General features: G+C 35.7%; 1 pseudogene across 1 annotated transcript; it reads right to left on the reverse strand.

Moving 5' to 3' along the window:
• Nucleotides 1–12,788: 12,788 nt before the first annotated feature.
• Nucleotides 12,789–14,945, reverse strand: LOC143560185 (cathecol O-methyltransferase 1-like; annotated as a pseudogene). The gene is made up of 4 exons (XR_013140072.1): nucleotides 14,456–14,945; nucleotides 13,315–13,625; nucleotides 13,181–13,245; nucleotides 12,789–13,114 (listed from the first exon to the last, which is right to left on the reverse strand). The product of XR_013140072.1 is annotated as a cathecol O-methyltransferase 1-like (transcript).
• Nucleotides 14,946–17,318: the final 2,373 nt, after the last annotated feature.

A 17,318-nucleotide genomic window follows, 5' to 3' on the forward strand; every position in this document is an offset into this window, starting at 1 on the left:
TCTCTATCTCTCAAACACACATACATACATATGAATATATATATATATATAATGGGCGCCTTTACCATAGCGGGGCATTATTGGATAGGGCTTCGAAGCCCCCGGTGCTTACGTGGCGTTGACGTGACACGGTGGATGGGCTTCGAAGCCCCCACCATAGAGGATGGTCTAAGTGGAGAGGTACGAGAGCGACATGGGGATACCTCTCGTGAGTTAGAGTAAACACGACCAAGGAGATGATGGAGAAGTGGGAACCACCCCCACCCCCCGGAGCGGGGTTAGGGTGGGGGATGTTGGTATCGGGATAAAGATACGGAACAACATTCTTATTTCTTCATCTTTGCATTCCCTGTCCTCTAACAATACAAGTTGTTGTTCTACTTGTATTTCACCGTCCTTGTGTCCATATTCAAGTAATTTTGTATGTAAAAGTGTCTATCAATACCAATTTGTTTAAGCGGCTTTAGAGCAACTCTTTGTATTTCACTTATATGCTTATGACAAATCGTGAACTGTGTAAACCATTAAAAATTATGAGTTGTTGGAATTCTACACACGTCCTAACATTCAATTTCCAATCCATCATAGATAAATTCAATATGATCTTATATGTGAACACAATATTCCCGTCATATTATGCATCTCGGCGATGGCCCAATAAGCATCGCGCAATGGATTGTTTATAGGGAAAATCAAAATAAGCGTTTATGAAAACGTTTTTCAGGTTTTGGTAGCCATTTGCAAGAAATTCCCAAAAGAATATGTATTATAAACTAGTCGTGACTAGTAGTTTATGATTACACACGATTAGTTTGTGAACCAGTTAAAACTTACCATGTGCCCTTAAACTAACTGTAACGAGCAGGTTCACTAATCATATACTCGTCATGACTAAATAAGTTTCATGCCTCGTAATCAACGCCAACGAGTAATTCATAAGTCCTTTAGTCGCGCCGACTAGTTTACCTGGTTTACATTCCTTACACGAGTAGTTTATTAGTAGTTAACTCGCCACGACTAGTTTAACCTTACAATCTACTCGTCGCGACTAAAGAACTTATGAATTACTAGTGGGCGTTGATTACGAGACGTAAAACTTATTTAGTCGTGACGAGTAATTGGTTAGTAAATATGCTCGTTACGGTTAGTTTAAAGACACGTGTCTAGTTTTAATTGGTTATACAAACTACTCGTCACGACTAGATTATAATACATATTCTAGGAATTTCTTACAAATGGCACCTAAAACCTGAAAAATGTTTTCATAAACACTTATTTTGGGAATTTTTCCTTGTTTATATGATTTGTCAAGGGTACAATACAATGAGAATGTTTATACGATCCGTCAAAATGAATGGATGGATTTGACAAGAAGTATTTCATAAAGTAATTTTAAAAATGGTCTAACTTTTTCAAATAACTTATTTGCCCGTCAAGTTTCTAATATATATGAATTATGATACTTTAATCGTGCTTGATAAGTAATTTCTTAATACTATTGAATTAGTATATTGAATGAAAGATGTGGAGCATATGTGACATGTCGAGATTAATGGTTGTATGGAGGGGTATTATGCTACTTATTAAATATTACAAACATTAAAATGTGAGTTTAACATTTAAAGAACACTTTTGTAAGTGTGGAGTTTCTTCATTTTGTCAAAATATGTCATATGGCCTACAATATAGATATAAGAAATTTTTGCATCTTTCGGTGGGTATAAAGTTACTTCTCTTGAAAATTTGAGATGATAATCTTTATTGATGTAATTGACCTTTTGGCACAATAAATATCACATGAGTGATGATAATTAAGGTTTAAAATTTTTGAAGTCGCGTGTTCGAAATCTGAGTTAAGGGAGTTTTTTCATAATGGTGGGGTTTCCTCCTTGATGGCGTTTTCGGTGAGTTAGGCACGAAACATCAAAATTAATATGAACGATTGAGACCTAAACTTCGTAGGGGCACAACTTAGTGTAAGGTCAGGGGGGATCCACCCACACATGTCTTCGTCAAAGCATCGCCTTGAGGATAGTTACAAACACTAACGCTGTTAACAAAAAATTTCCATTAATCATGGAAGCATGAAGCAGAAGATTGCATGATACCTAAATGTAATTCCTTTACACGTTATGGTTGATTTGGTTTTAGTATTAGAGAGACAAATAGGTAAACTAAAATTGAGATTCATTTAGATTTTGTTTAAATGATAATAAGGACTTAAATGCTAATTCAACAATTGTTTAATTGGATATTTGGGTATAATATGATACGGTCAAAATGTCTCATTTTTAAATAAGTTTTCACTTCCGACCTCGAACTCAGAAAATATTTTCATTTTAAAACCCACAAAATATTTACTCACCGAATCCAAACACATCTAATATATACATGATATATTTTTGTCGGGTCTAGACTTAACAAACTTTGCATGGAGGACCTTGTTGTAACTTAAAACCCGTTTTCATAAAGTTTTCATAAAACTTTTAAACTAAAACTGAAAAAAAAAATAAAATTAAATTTACATTAAAATTTAAACTAAGTTTAACGAAAAACAAGATAAAAAAAATTAAAAATTTACAGACTAAAAGAAAATAAAAATAAAGTTTAGATAAAAATTAAGCTAAATAAAAGAGAAAAAAATAAAATATAAATAGCATAAAATAAAATTCAAAAGAAATACAAGTTAAACTAATTTTAGCAAGTAAATTAAAATTAGATAAAAATTAACATGAACTAAAATTTAAAATTAATATTATATTAATCATATTAATTAATTTACAAAATAAGCTATTCATACTTGTTTTTTGTGAGAAAGATCTCGATATGGAATCATATTGTCTATAGTGTCCTAGATCACACTTCTATTTGGATATTATTATGCCAAGAACCCAAAGTCGATTGTAGATATATTGGTTCACTTTAAGCTTAACAAGTATTTTGATTTCACCGTGATACGTTAAGGTACAATTTGGCACAGTACTTGTGTGGTCCCCTGTTAATCTGACATGTTACAAACTCCATCATACCTCGGGCATACTTTGTGTTCATCAGTAGCACCCAGAATTGACTCAGACCCCCTAATGATTGATCAAAACATTTTGAGCTTCATAGACTTTTTGCAAACTTTTCTTTCAAACAATATGTAAAGGTTGAACCATGGACTTACTAACATTGTTGACTTATGCCTTCATATAAAGTGTTTAGGACTTACTTGTTTGCCCCACGTTACGTGGTTCTAATATACCCCTTTTTGTTTGATAAAATTATCAACATTTTTGTTGTTGATTTTTGAATACTTTTTGAGTATCTTGCAGTTTTTCTGCTTTTTCAATAATTTTTTATATTTTTCAATATTTGAAGCTAAAGCAAGAAATAATTTTCATTGTGACCAATCACTAACGGGCTCGTGTATGACTGACTATTAGAATTTTTGCCTTCATTAATATGACTTATTTGGAGTCGGCAACCACTTCATAAGAGTGTAACCACTAGCAAGGGCATATATTTAAGTTTATATCACTATGATACTTACTTATTTGTTAAGCTTATCTACACATCAAGCAATGATCTCGTTGGTTTTTGATCTACTCTTTTCATGTGCTAGGATCACCTAAGACAATTTTCTATCATTTTTCAAAGGTCGGATCAATTTCTCAAAATTTTCTAATATTTTAATATTATCCGACTCCCTCTAAACAGGAGCTCCCTCTAAACGAGAGATTATACTTTTAAGGCTTTTTGAGGTTTTCTCAAATAAAATAACGAATATATAAAATATTTTTGGAAGTCAAATGACTGAATTTTTGATTTTCTTAACAAAAGTAAAATCTTTTTGGTGAGTAACGACTCATTTTCTCCCTCTAAAATTGTGACATATTAAAAATATTTATAATTTTATATACAAAAAGATAAAATAAAGAAGAAGAAAATTTAAATGAAATTCAAAAAGAATATTTAAAAATAAAACAAAGTTTAAAAAAGAAAAAGTTTTAAAACTTAGAACAAAAGAAAAGTTAAGTTAGAAAAATTAAAATTGAATAATAAATTTTTATTTTAAATAAAATAAATAAAAGAAAGATAAAATTAAAATAATTTTAAGATTAAATTAAGTAAAATTAAGATAAAAGTAAAAATAAAGTAAACTGAAAAATAAACTAGTTTTAAAAACTTAAGTTTGTTCAAAAGAGATCAGGCCAAGTGACTCAATAAGAAACAAAAATCGGGCACGATCAAAAGCTTTGGTAAATAGGTTGGCAAAGTTGTAATCAGATTTGACCTGTTCTACTGTGACAAGCTTCCGGTCATAACAATCACGAATAAAATGTATTCGGATGTCAATGTGCTTTGTCTTAGAGTGCTGGACCGGGTTTTTCACAATACACACAGCTGCATCATTGTCACACTTAATCGGGGTGTTAAAGAAATTCAAACCGTAATCCAACAGCTGATGTTGGATCCAAATGACTTGAGAACAGCAAGCGGAGGCAGCAATGTATTCCGTTTCAGCAGTGGAGGTGGACACGGTGACTTGTTTCTTGCACTGCCAGGAGATTAATCTGTCGCCCAGGAACTGACATCCACACATCGGACTTTCGGTCCAGATTGCATCCCGCATAATCACTGTCGGTGTAAGCGTGTAGTACCAAAGGAGAGTCTTTGGGATACCAAAGACCTAAGCAAGGCTTTCCCTTGAGATACCGGAAGATGCGCTTGACAGCAATTAAGTGGGACTCTTTTGGATTACTTTGATATCTGGCACACTGACAGACAAGGAACATGATGTCCGGTCTGCTGGCAGTGAGATACATCAGAGAGCCGATCATAGATCTATAAAGATGTTGATCAACAGGAGTTCCTGATGGATCTGGAGCAAGCACAGGTCAGGTAGCGATCGGAGTGAGAAAAGGAGAAGAGTCTTTGAAACCGAATTTCTGAACAATGTCCCGGACATATTTCTCTTGATGAATCAATATACCATCGTCCTTTTGTTCAACCTGAAGACCCTAGAAGAAACTCATTTCTCCCAACGAACTCATCTCAAACTGATTCTGCATGACCTCGGCGAACTCTCTACACACAGCTTATCTGAAGTAGATCCAAAGATAATGTCATCAACATAGACTTGGACAACGATCTGATCGTCCCTTACCTTCTTGATGAAGAGTGTTTGATCGATAATACCCCTTCTGTAGCCATTCTTTAGCAAGTGGTTTGCTAATGTTGCATACCATGCACGAGGTGCTTGGTGTAGGCCATACAGAGCTTTGTCAAGACGGTAGACATGATCGGGATGATCAGGATCCTCAAAACCTGGTGGTTGCTTCACATATATCTCCTCTTTGACCTTTCCATACAAGAATGAAGTCTTTACATCCATCTGATAGACTTTGAAATTCATGTACGAGTCATAGGCTAGAAACAAACGAATTGCTTCCAACCTAGCCACCGGTGCATAAGTTTCATCATAATCAAGGCCTTCACGCTGAGAGAAACCTTGAACTACCAATCTTGCCTTATTTCTTGTAATAACCCCTTTATCATCCTTCTTATTTCTAAACACCCACTTGGTACCAATCGGTTTCTTGTTCGCAGGCATCTTGACCAATCTCCAAACTTGAAGCTTCTTAAATTGTAACAATTCTTCCTGCATTGCTTCAACCCACGAGTTTTCCCTTAGGGCCATCCTGTAGTCCTTTGGTTCAACCTGTGAAATAAAACAAGCAAACAAACATCTGTTAATAGTACCGGATTTTCTTCTTGTTTGGATGCCGGCAGATGGAGAACCGATGATGTTCTCAGATGGATGACGTCTGTGAACGAGTGTCTGAGGGATGTCTTCAACAATGGTCACTAGTTCGGCTTGAAGGTTTACGATGAGACTGTTAATGGGATGGAAGATACGAGGTGCACCTTCCAGAACATCAGCAGTTGATTGAACAGAGTTGGTTTGATCAACTCTGTTTTCTTGATTTTTCGGTTCTTCCCAAAGTTCCTCACCATAAGGAACAATGATTGTGTTGATTGTAAACAATCTGATGCATCTTCAACTTCTACCAACTCAGTCGAGACAGCAACTTGTGAAGTGGCTTGAGGAGCTGCCAGAGGAGCAGGATTGTTTACAATTTGATTATTAACTTGAGGAGGAGGTTGAAAGATAGGTGGAGCAGGCAATGGCAGATAAATACACTTCTGACAAACTGTTGACCAGTGTTTGCATCAACAAAGGGTCTTGTGATGAAGATGGAACTTGAGTACTAGCATGATATGAAATAGACATGCCTCGAAACTGATTAAACAGACTGTCATAGTCAAACAACCAATCTGGTTCCGTGTGAGCGTCAGTAGGATTTTGCTCTTGCCAGTCAACATTGTAGGATTCCAAGATCAGCGTTGTTTTCTTGTTGTAGACTCAATAAGTAGTTTTGTTGGATGCATACCCAACAAAATAACACTCATCAGCATTTTCAGAAAACTTAGGATCATGCTGAACACCCGTATGGAGTAAGGTGCAAAGACATCCAAAGGTTTTGAAGTAGTTGACCAGCGGCTTCGTTTTGTAGTAAACTTCATACGGAGTCTTCTTCACACGCTTGTTGATAATCACACGGTTTTGGATGAAGCAGGCCGCGTTGATGGCCTCACCCCAAAATAACAGAGGTAATTTGGAATCAGATAGCATTGTTCGTGCAGCTTCAATCAGTGTTCGGTTTCGTCTTTCAGCAACTCCATTTGTTGAAGAGTGTAAGGTGCACTGAAATGACTTTCTATTCCATTGGAGCTGCAGAAGTCATCTACAGATCGGTTTCAGAACTCAGTTCTGTTGTCTCTTCGAATACACTTCACCTTCTTGTCTGTCTATCTTTCCACCAAAGTTATAAACTTGATCAAAAACTGTGCGGTTTCATCCTTATGCCCTAAAAGGAAGGTCCAGCTGAAACGAGAAAAGTCATCAGTAATCACAAGGCAATGGGCTTTTCGGCCGATTGCCATAGGAGTAATAGTACCAAACAAATCCATGTGTAACAATTGAAGAATGGAATCTATGGAACTTATCGTCTTGGGTTTGTGAGGGAGCTTGTGTTGCTTGCATTTAGGGCATGAAAGACATTTTTCAATGCAAGAGAAAGATTTAACAGGAAATCTCCTCACATGTTCCCCTTTAACCAATTTGTTTAGATTCTTAAAATTAACATGACCTAGACGACGATGCCGTAGAGATGAGTCGTTCTCCGAGGCCTTAGATAACAAACAAGAGGCAACTTTACGTGAGTAAGAACTATTCATGTCTATTACATAAGAGTCATTGTGCCTCGGAGTACGCATCATAATCCATTCTTCTGGGACCTTAAAACCTGGTTTTAGAATCAAGCATTCATTTTCGGTGAACAATGTGGAGAACTGTTTGTCACAGATCTGAGAAACGCTGAGAAGATTGTGGTTTAATTGTTCCACCAAGTTGACATCTTCAAATGTTAGGACTCCATTTGACACTTTTCCTTGTTTTGAAATATTTCCACCCATATCTCCAACAAAAGAAACGTATCCGTCATCGAACGGTTTAATGTCAAACAGCAAGGATTCGTCTCCTGTCTTGTGTCGGGTACAACCGCTATCTAAATACCATATACTATTTACAGAACGTCTTGGCTGACCCTACACATTAGCAGTTTAATTAGATACAGGTTCCCGAGACTTAGTTGTCTCGGGAGGGTCAAATGTCCTTTTTTCTCATTGTTGTTTATGAAGTTGTGGGACGTGTCAGAGTCAGAAGAGCAGTCCTTAGGATTCCATGCACGAGCAGGTTTCCTGTTTTTAAAAGATTTTCGATACTGTCTCCTTCTTTGTTTTAAAACAACATCCTCAGTTTTTTCAATCTTTAGATGTCTTTTCTGCTTTCTTTTTTATGAATTCTTAGACCTGTCGGTCTTTGAATTCCTTTTTTCTCTCTCCTTCTTCGTTATCCAAAAAGGAGGTTTTTCATTCTTTTTTACTTTTGGATCTCACGTCCATTTCACTGGCAGAACTGTCAGGTTGATCATTTCTATTCCTTGAGCTTGGTTTAGCTCTGGATCTGAATTGATTAAGCCGACTGTTCTGATCATCTCACGTCTCATTGTTGTTTATGAAGTTGTGGGACGTGTCAGAGTCAGAAGAGCAGTCCTTAGGATTCCATGCACGAGCAGGTTTCCTGTTTTTAAAAGATTTTCGATACTGTCTCCTTCTTTGTTTTAAAACAACATCCTCAGTTTTTTCAATCTTTAGATGTCTTTTCTGCTTTCTTTTTTATGAATTCTTAGACCTGTCGGTCTTTGAATTCCTTTTTTCTCTCTCCTTCTTCGTTATCCAAAAAGGAGGTTTTTCATTCTTTTTTACTTTTGGATCTCACGTCCATTTCACTGGCAGAACTGTCAGGTTGATCATTTCTATTCCTTGAGCTTGGTTTAGCTCTGGATCTGAATTGATTAAGCCGACTGTTCATTTTTCTTTTCATATCATGCCAGTTCTTGCAATGTCTTGCAAGGTGAGAAGGGTTACCACACACAAAACACAACTTTCTTCTATCTTCCCTATAGAAACCGTCAGAATGATAATACATGGGTTGTGGCGAATAAGGAGATGGTTGTACGAAACAAACAAGCTGTCAGATCTATGACCTCTATCATCAAAAACATTTGTATAGAAAGAGTTAACATAATCTTGTGGATAGTAACCATAGTAGCTATTATCAAATTGATTGTATAGTTGAGGTTGATAATATTGATTTGTGGATTGATAAAAATTGTTTCTATGAGGTGGCACATATTTACCAGATGTACATGTCTTTTCCTTTTCAAAACGATTTTCATTAATTTTAGTTTCCTCAACTTTACAATCTTTTGATGAGCAACTGGGTAGGTTAGTATTCACAGAGATCTTTTCATGCACAGTTCTATCAATAATGGTTTCATCAAAAATAGTTTCACAATCACTATCTGAAATAGAAACTTCATTTTCATTTTCAAGAGGCGTGCCAACATGAACACTCTCATCAGATACATCATTGTTCAAAATATTTTTGGAAACAATATTATTACAGACAGGGTAGTTAATAGACGAATCAAAAAAGCAAGTTTTTATCTCCAAAACCCATGTTTGTTTCCATACACCCACTTTCTTCTACACAACCTCCTACATAAGATGAATCATTATTAGGATTAACCGAAGAATTAGCTGAAATAACAATCTTGGGAGCTGCAAGGACAAATGTCTTTAATATGGGCACATGACCAATACCATAGACCATTTCTTCCTCAGGAGGAGAATTAAAATCAAGATGAGGAACGCTAGTATAGTTATTGTTAAACAGTGGAGGTACAGCAGAACAATCATAGCCTAAACCAGTCTTTAATCTTAATTCTATTTGTGACCCAATAAGTTTGTTCAGCTTTTCGGTGGCTAACTCAAAGTTTTCTATGGCAATCTTCTTTTTGGTTAACTCAATCTCTAATTTAACAATTTTGGCGTTTAGTTCAACTACTTGATTTTCATGACGTTTTGCTAAATTTCTAGCAATTGAAACTTGTTCCCTAAGATCGGCCATATCATTACCATGAGTGTTAATTCTAATAGTGTAAATCTTTGCAGCCTTTTTAAGATCATCATTTTGAACTCTAATACTATCAATTTGTTCAAGAATTTTAGCATTATGGTTTCTATTGTGAAGAACTTTATCAATACATTCTTGAGAGCAGAGTTTGTGTACCTCGGGAATGAGAGAGGCAGGTGTGGGAATCCCGTCGGTGGTGCTTGAAGAGGTACCAGCCTGATCAGTGAATGCCATCCCCGCAAAGTTCAGAGGATTCTTTAACTCTTCAAATTGATCTTCTTCCCAATCAGGTACAGTTGAATCGACATTCCTAGCAATCATCGCCTTGGAGTTCAATTCGAAGTTCCCTTTTGATGAGCTTCCTTGATTGATTCTAGGGACCATTGGCTTCGATGAGTAGTTTTGGATGATTCTCTTACCAGACTTCTTAGTACCTTCATTGTCAGACATCTCGGTGATCTTGATCTCTCCCACAGCCATTGGAGGAGTTGTCATTCACGAGCAAAGTGACCAGGCTCCCCACAGTTGTAGCACCGGAGCTTGTCTTTCTCAAAACCAAGATTCTTCCCATCTTTGAAACTATCCTTCCCGTACTTCTTCATAAAGTTTGTGGCCCGATGAACAGCCATGGCCATATGATATTTGATATCCATTTTCTTGAGATCATACTTGTTAATCTCGGGAAGATCTCCTTGTTCAAACGATGGAGGAAGCAACTTTCCTTGTAGCAATTCCTCATGACTTGATAAGAAGGCATGAATCAAAGCTACATTGGAGTCATCAGTAGGTAGAGGCTTTGAAGCAGTGAAAGTTGGAGTGCTTGGAGTAGGCTTGATTCCATGAGCTTTAAGTGCTTGTGCAACAGCTTAATCAACAGCAGATTGAAAGGAGCTTGAGTTTGCACTTGATGAAGCTTGAGACACACTAGACGTATTGAAGGTTGAGCCTTGACTTTTAGCTGTGGTGTTGACTTGACTTATGAATGCAGAGCTCACACCTGTTCCAGTGGCCATACCAGATTTTGAGAGAGAACTTATGTGATTGTTCATCCTTAACTTCTCATCCATCACAAATGACTTGATAACTGAGGCCAAATTCGACAAACTCATGAGATGAAGGTTGGAAGTTCTCCTGATGGTGATAACGCTGCTGCTCCATGAGTAAGGGAGAGAATTTAGAAGCTTATCGTTAATCTCAATTTGCTCGAATTTAATTTTCGCACTGTTGATTTTTGTAATCAACGTTTCAAATCTTGAGATGAGACTATCAATTGATTCTCCTTGAATGTAATTAAACATGTTAAACTCTCCCTTCAACATCCCTTTACGGCTGTTTCTCATTTCCAGATTCCCTTCAAACTTGTTCACTAAGGCATCCCATAGACCCTTAGCAGTGGTGTAGTCTCTCAAAGTCAATATAATTTCTCTTGAAAGAGATACAGTTAGGATACCAAAGGCCTTTTGATCTTCATCAAGCATTCTTCGATCATTATCATTGTAGTTAGCCAGGGTTTTGGGAACTTCACCATCATACCAGTTGTCATAGGATGGTGTGGACCTTGTTCGATAGGTCTAATAAGATTATAGTCAATGATCTTGAGATAGTTGTAAAATCTCTACTTAAACTCATTAAAATCACAGTACCATTTCATCAACTTTGGAGGCTTAGAAGTGGTTCCGGCCTCGTTTTCGAACATCACATATTGAACAGCTTCAGCACTAGCAACAGTGGAAATTGGGTTTGCCATCTCTTAAAATTCTGCTCAAAAACTAAGTCTGATGTATTCTAATGAGAATTGTATTCTAATCAAGTATGATTAGATTACAATTTCCTTAGAATAAAAATATCACACAATGTATGCTAATGAAAATTGTATTCTAATCAAGTTTAATTAGATTACAATTTACTTAGAAAAATTTTGGCCACAAGGTGATTGCAATTGAGTGGAATGTAAGAAAATTTTGGCTAAGTATTGTATTCGAGTTGGAATGAAGAGAAATTTGGCTAAGGATTGTATGCGAATTGGAATGAAGAAAATTTGGCTAAGTATTGTATGCGGGTTGGAATGAAGAAAATTTTGGCTAAGGATTGTATGCGAATTGGAATGAAGAAAATTTGGCTAAGTATTGTATGCGAGTTGGAATGAAGAGAAATTTGGCTAATGATTGTATGCGAATTGGAATGAATAAAATTTGGCTAAGTATTGTATGCGAGTTGAGGTATGAGAATTTGGCTAAGTATTGTATGCTAGTTGATGTATGCGAATCTGATGAAAGACTAAGGATTGTATGCGAGTAAGATGGATGGGCTGGATTGTATGCGAATTGGTGTAAAATAACTAAGTAGTGTAAGCGACTTGGGTAGGATTGTATGCGACTGAGGCTAAGGAGAAAAGTTAAGTATTGTATGCTAGTTGATGGGCATCATGAATTCGATTTTCACCAACCCAACCTTGAATTTGAAACCCTTTTAACCAAAGAAGCAAGTTACCAACTTATTCATATCACCATTCTCAAACATGTCCAAATACATGCTAAACACCTCTTTTCAAGAAAGCATCACATGCACAGTACAAACACAATTATTTCAAGATTCATACACCAAAACTAACCACTTTAACAACATTGAACCATCTTCTTGAACATGAACACCTTAAATATTTTAAGAACTTCAAGAACACAAGAACCCGAAAACCAATTATTTTCTCGAAAAATCCGTCTTTTCACACACAAGACCAAAATCCAAGGTTGTGACCCAAGATCTAAAACTAGTTGAGCCCGAAAGCTCTGATACCAATTGTAGGTCCCGAAACCGGATCAAACAACAAAACAAACTAAATACTAGTTGTTCTTGGATCAACCTCACAACTAGTTGGCGGAAACAACTAGTCGGATCGAGATCTCGGATCTTGTGTGTGTGGGTAAGGGAGGCCGAAAGTTAAGGGAAGGGTTGTGAGGGAGTTGAGAGAGTTTAGTTACTTAGATGAATTGAAAGATGCAAGAGTTGGTTGGTGTATTCCATACACACACATTATATATGTGGTATGCTATACACCATTTCATTAATAACAAGCCCAATAGGCACCAAGTACACAAGGCCTCGGGCCCAATACATATAAGCGTAAACGAACATAAACGAAAACTAGACTAATACAAATACGAAAGACTTAAGTAATCAAAATCGGGCCTTACATATGAGCTTAAGTGTTCAAACCAACTAGAAATAAATCTACTTGTAGAATTCCATGACCCAAAAATTGCAAACAAAACATTCTTTTCTAATCCCCGTGAATCCACCACCTTTGGCTAGTGCAAGAAACTCATCCTTGGTGCGCTCCTTTCCACCGGGATTCTAAGTCATCATGATTGCATCAGTGTGGGTCGTGGCTTTGACGGAAGAGCTTGTGTCCGGTATAAAAGGGAGAACCGCCTCTACGATAATAACCTTTCCATTTTATGGCAAAGCCTTATAACAGTTCTTTAGCAACTTTACACAAAAGTCGTCACTCCAATCATGTAATATCCACTGTCTTATACGTCATTAGTCAGAAATATGTTCAATAGGAAATATAAGTAAGTTTGATTATATTACCTTCATAAAAATGGCATCACCTTTAGGAACCTCTTTAAACATATCTCCTCCAACATGTTCTATACCTACAATTAGTTTACATGAATATTAGCATGGGTGTAATGAAAGGGTTTGTTGAAAATATAAGATGTAACCTTGATATATTGGTGCATGTTGAGTTACATGTGATAAATCGAAATTAATCCCCTTAATGGTTGGATGTTTCGATACAATCATACTAAGAGTGATTCCTAGACCGCCTCCAACATCAACGACACGTCTGAGGGTGTCGAAACCATGATAGTGCTTCAAAATTTCCTTTATTACCAAAGTAGTATGGTTCACCATGGCTTTATTAAATACCTCATTGAACCTTGCATCTAGTGCAGGATATTCGAATGCGTGAACTCCATGAACCTTGTCAAACGGAACACCTCCTTTAAGAACTGAATCCCCAAGTTCATACCTTGTTGTGTAAACAAAAAATATAATCAATCAATGGAATGAAAACAAAAATCATGTTACTGATATATTATTACAATATCCAATTATATATTCTCTTGAGAACTAAAAAATAGATAAAATTATCTTTAATCTATTTTGTACAAGGTAATGATACTTGCATTATTTGACTTTGCATTTAACTGTTTTCAACTAAACTTTAGTTTTAAATTTAGTTTATTAATTTAATATATATCACCAGTGTTTAAAAACCATTTTAAATCGGCCGGTTAAACCGGATTTCGCACAGTAAGCCGGTATTTTGAGTCCTGTATTTTTGACAAGTTTGCTAGAATATCGTACGGCTGGTTTTTGTCTAAAATACCGGTTTTCGGCCCGATAATTTTTTGATGATTGTGGTGCATATTTTTTCAAATTTACTTTTAATCCAACAATCAACATTCAAATTACGTGTAACCATTAGGACTATTTTTTTAAAATTGAGTGCTTTTGCATTATTTTTTTTTAATACGAATTAACTTTTGGATTATTTTTGTTATAAGAATCATTTAGTTTTGGGTTATTTTTGGATTGAAGTTGCATTTATATGGAATTATAAGGTAAACTATTCAACCTGTTGAACTTCCCGGTATAACCCGGGTCAACCAGTTGTATCATTTTTTTAGCCCAATCCAGTAAAAGTAAAATGCCGATTTTTAAAACATTGTATATAACTAGTTGCTTTAATCCACACATTAATTAATTACCTTTTGATCATTAATTTCCATTTTTCAATGAGTATGCCCATTTTGTTATGATTTTTTTATACTAAGTAAATGAGATGGTTACACTTACCAACTCTGAGTGAACACTTTATCTTGAATCAACTGCATCAAGGGACCCAAGGATACTCCATCTTCGTTCGGAACGAAGTATTTGGCAATCGGGGTGAGTCCATAAACTCGAATAGGCCTTGATTCATGGACCCTTTTGTTGCAAGTGACAATTGAATGGCTTGCAAGCAAACAAAGCATTCGGTCAATCATGCCAGGGGCATCTTGGTTGGGGATTGATAAACGAGAAGCAATATCATGACTCGAGAGTTGGGCATTAGGTCCCATCTCCGCTATAGTCTCTAGGACCTTAAGCTTGATTGTAGTCATCAACACCATGCCCAATGACATTGAGCAAGCCAATTCCATTGCAGAAGTGAAGTGATCCTCATTGTAACTCATTATCACACAACTCTTTTGTCTCTATTTTTTTTTTGGTTTGTTACTCTCTCATAAATAAGCACTCCTTTATAGGTACATAAACAAATCAAATATGCATACACCAACGTGTCACACTCACTCACAATAAATTTGAACCTTTAAATAAATATAATAATTCGCTGTTCCAAATTTTTATTAATAATCTAAAAAGTAAAAATATTCAAATCTTAAAGCAACATCAGCCTAACGATGACATTGACAATTACCTGTCTTGTAATGGACATTGACACATTTGTTTAAAGGCTAATTTGCACTCATTGTTCTTTTTCATATATGGACCCACAATTTTATTGATCTTATGAAACTTGAATATTTTTTTTTTCATAAATGGAAAGATTTAACATAAATTTAGTGACTAAATAATTTAGTTATGGGTAGATCAGTAGATGTCTGTTTCACCTTGTTCCCATATTCAAAGGCAATTTTGTGGGGTCAGTGTGACCCTCAAAAGATGCTCATCTACGTGTATGGATTAACAATTCATTAATTTCTCCAAAGTACCACGTTAAATTAGAGGTGTCATTTGTTTCGGGTCAGTGGGTTAACAGGTTGATGAATTTTGGGTTGGCGGGTTAGCGTGTTGAGTTTCTTCAACCCTAACCCAATCCATATTTTTATCCGTGTCGGACCGTGTCGACCCATTTAAATTCGTGTCGTGTTCGGGTTGTGTTTCGGGTCAACCCATTTTACATTCACATACAAATATTAGTAATATCTATTGACTTAGTAATAAATTAAATAATTTATTACTTATTCATATAAAACTTGTTAATAATTTGTGATGAATCTAATTGTTTTTGTGTATCTATTTCTCATTCTCAGTTAACAAAATTAGGTTCACATATTTAATTAAAAATAAGAACAAAAGGAAATAACCAGAGGAGAATATACAATTAGAACTACTAAATGAAATTATTATAAGTAAAAAGTAGATAAAAGTTGTGTAAAAAGAAATTAGTTTTACTTTTAAAAGTTAATTGGTATATGAAAAATTAAAAATCTAAGTATTTAACTTTAAAATTTAAAACATTTTATCTATAAAATAAAAAATTTAGCTTCTCAAAGATTGTTAAACGGGTTAATAGGTCAACCCACTTTTTAACGGGTCGGGTTTGGGTTGACCTGTTTAAGGAAAACGGGTTGTGTCAGTCGACCCAAAACCTATATTTTTTCGTGTCGGGTTCGGATTGGGTTTCAGGTCGTGTCAGGAATTGAATTGACGCCCCTACGTTAATCACATCTTATCCTAATTCACTCTTTTCTCATTATTTTTTTTTAAAAGACGGTATTGTATTAAACATGTAACAAACAAAAGCAAGAATAAAAACAAACATAAAACAAAAGTGTGAAATTACATATTCGTTAATCGTTATATCAAACCTACACCAATCATCTCAATTAACGTCAAACTCTTATCACATCCTAATTCACTCTTTTCTACGATATCAAGAAAATACTTATCAATTTGTTTTTTTCCCTTTTCTAATAAAATAATAATAGTAATATTAACTAAAATTGAATAAAAATAAATAATAAAATAATAATAATTGGAGATATTGTCCTAGTGGGCCAAGGACAATATCAATAACAAAAACCGGCTCCACGGGAACGGCGTAATCCATTAAGAACAAAGACTTACAAATTTATCAACATCTTCAGATAGAACAGTGATCTTCACCCTTCCTCCTCGCCACCTGAACATAATTAGTGAGATTTAGGTGGTGTTTGTTTTTTAAGTGGTAAAATGTCTGCAGTCTGCGAACCACATCTGCAGGGATCTGTGGCAGAAGAGGTGGACCAAACCTCTGCAACATGCAAGAAAAAGACTGTTTGTTTTTTAACGTCTGCAGACTGTTAAAAATTATTTCTGAATGATATAAACAAATAATTCATAAACAAACCGAACCAAACAAACTAATGGTAATCAAACCTATTAAAATTCTTAACAAATCAAATAAAACCACAATTGACATTAATCAACAACCAAAACCTAAATTAATATTAATCAACAACAAAACCTAAACATAAACAAATCAAACCTACTAAAAATGCTTAAAAAAACCAAATATATAAACAAATTTGTGGTCCATTTTCTGGTGAGAACATCACACACATGAACAGAGTTTGTGACACCATCTAACCCTAAAATTGAAACATTTAACCTAATCAATCAATTTGGGGACAATTATACAAACTCAAGTAAACAATCAATCAATGAAGGATGGATGGATGGTTACGGATTCCAGGGACCGGAGACGAAGGTCCACCGCCAACAGCAGTGTCGCCGCCAAATAATATGAGGCAGTGGCGCCGCCGAATAATATGAGGCAAGGAACAGCGTGGGAGGCGGGGTTGTGTAGACAGGGCGTAGCAGCGGTGGATGGATGGAAGTGCAGGAGGAAGGTGGCGGAGGAGCGGCGGCGAGGTGGAGCAAGGTGGTGGCG

Source organism: Bidens hawaiensis, unplaced genomic scaffold (assembly GCF_021521415.1).
Source record: "Bidens hawaiensis isolate Kalapana, Puna unplaced genomic scaffold, B.hawaiensis_p1.1 tig00020232_1, whole genome shotgun sequence".
Lineage (NCBI taxonomy): Eukaryota > Viridiplantae > Streptophyta > Magnoliopsida > Asterales > Asteraceae > Bidens > Bidens hawaiensis.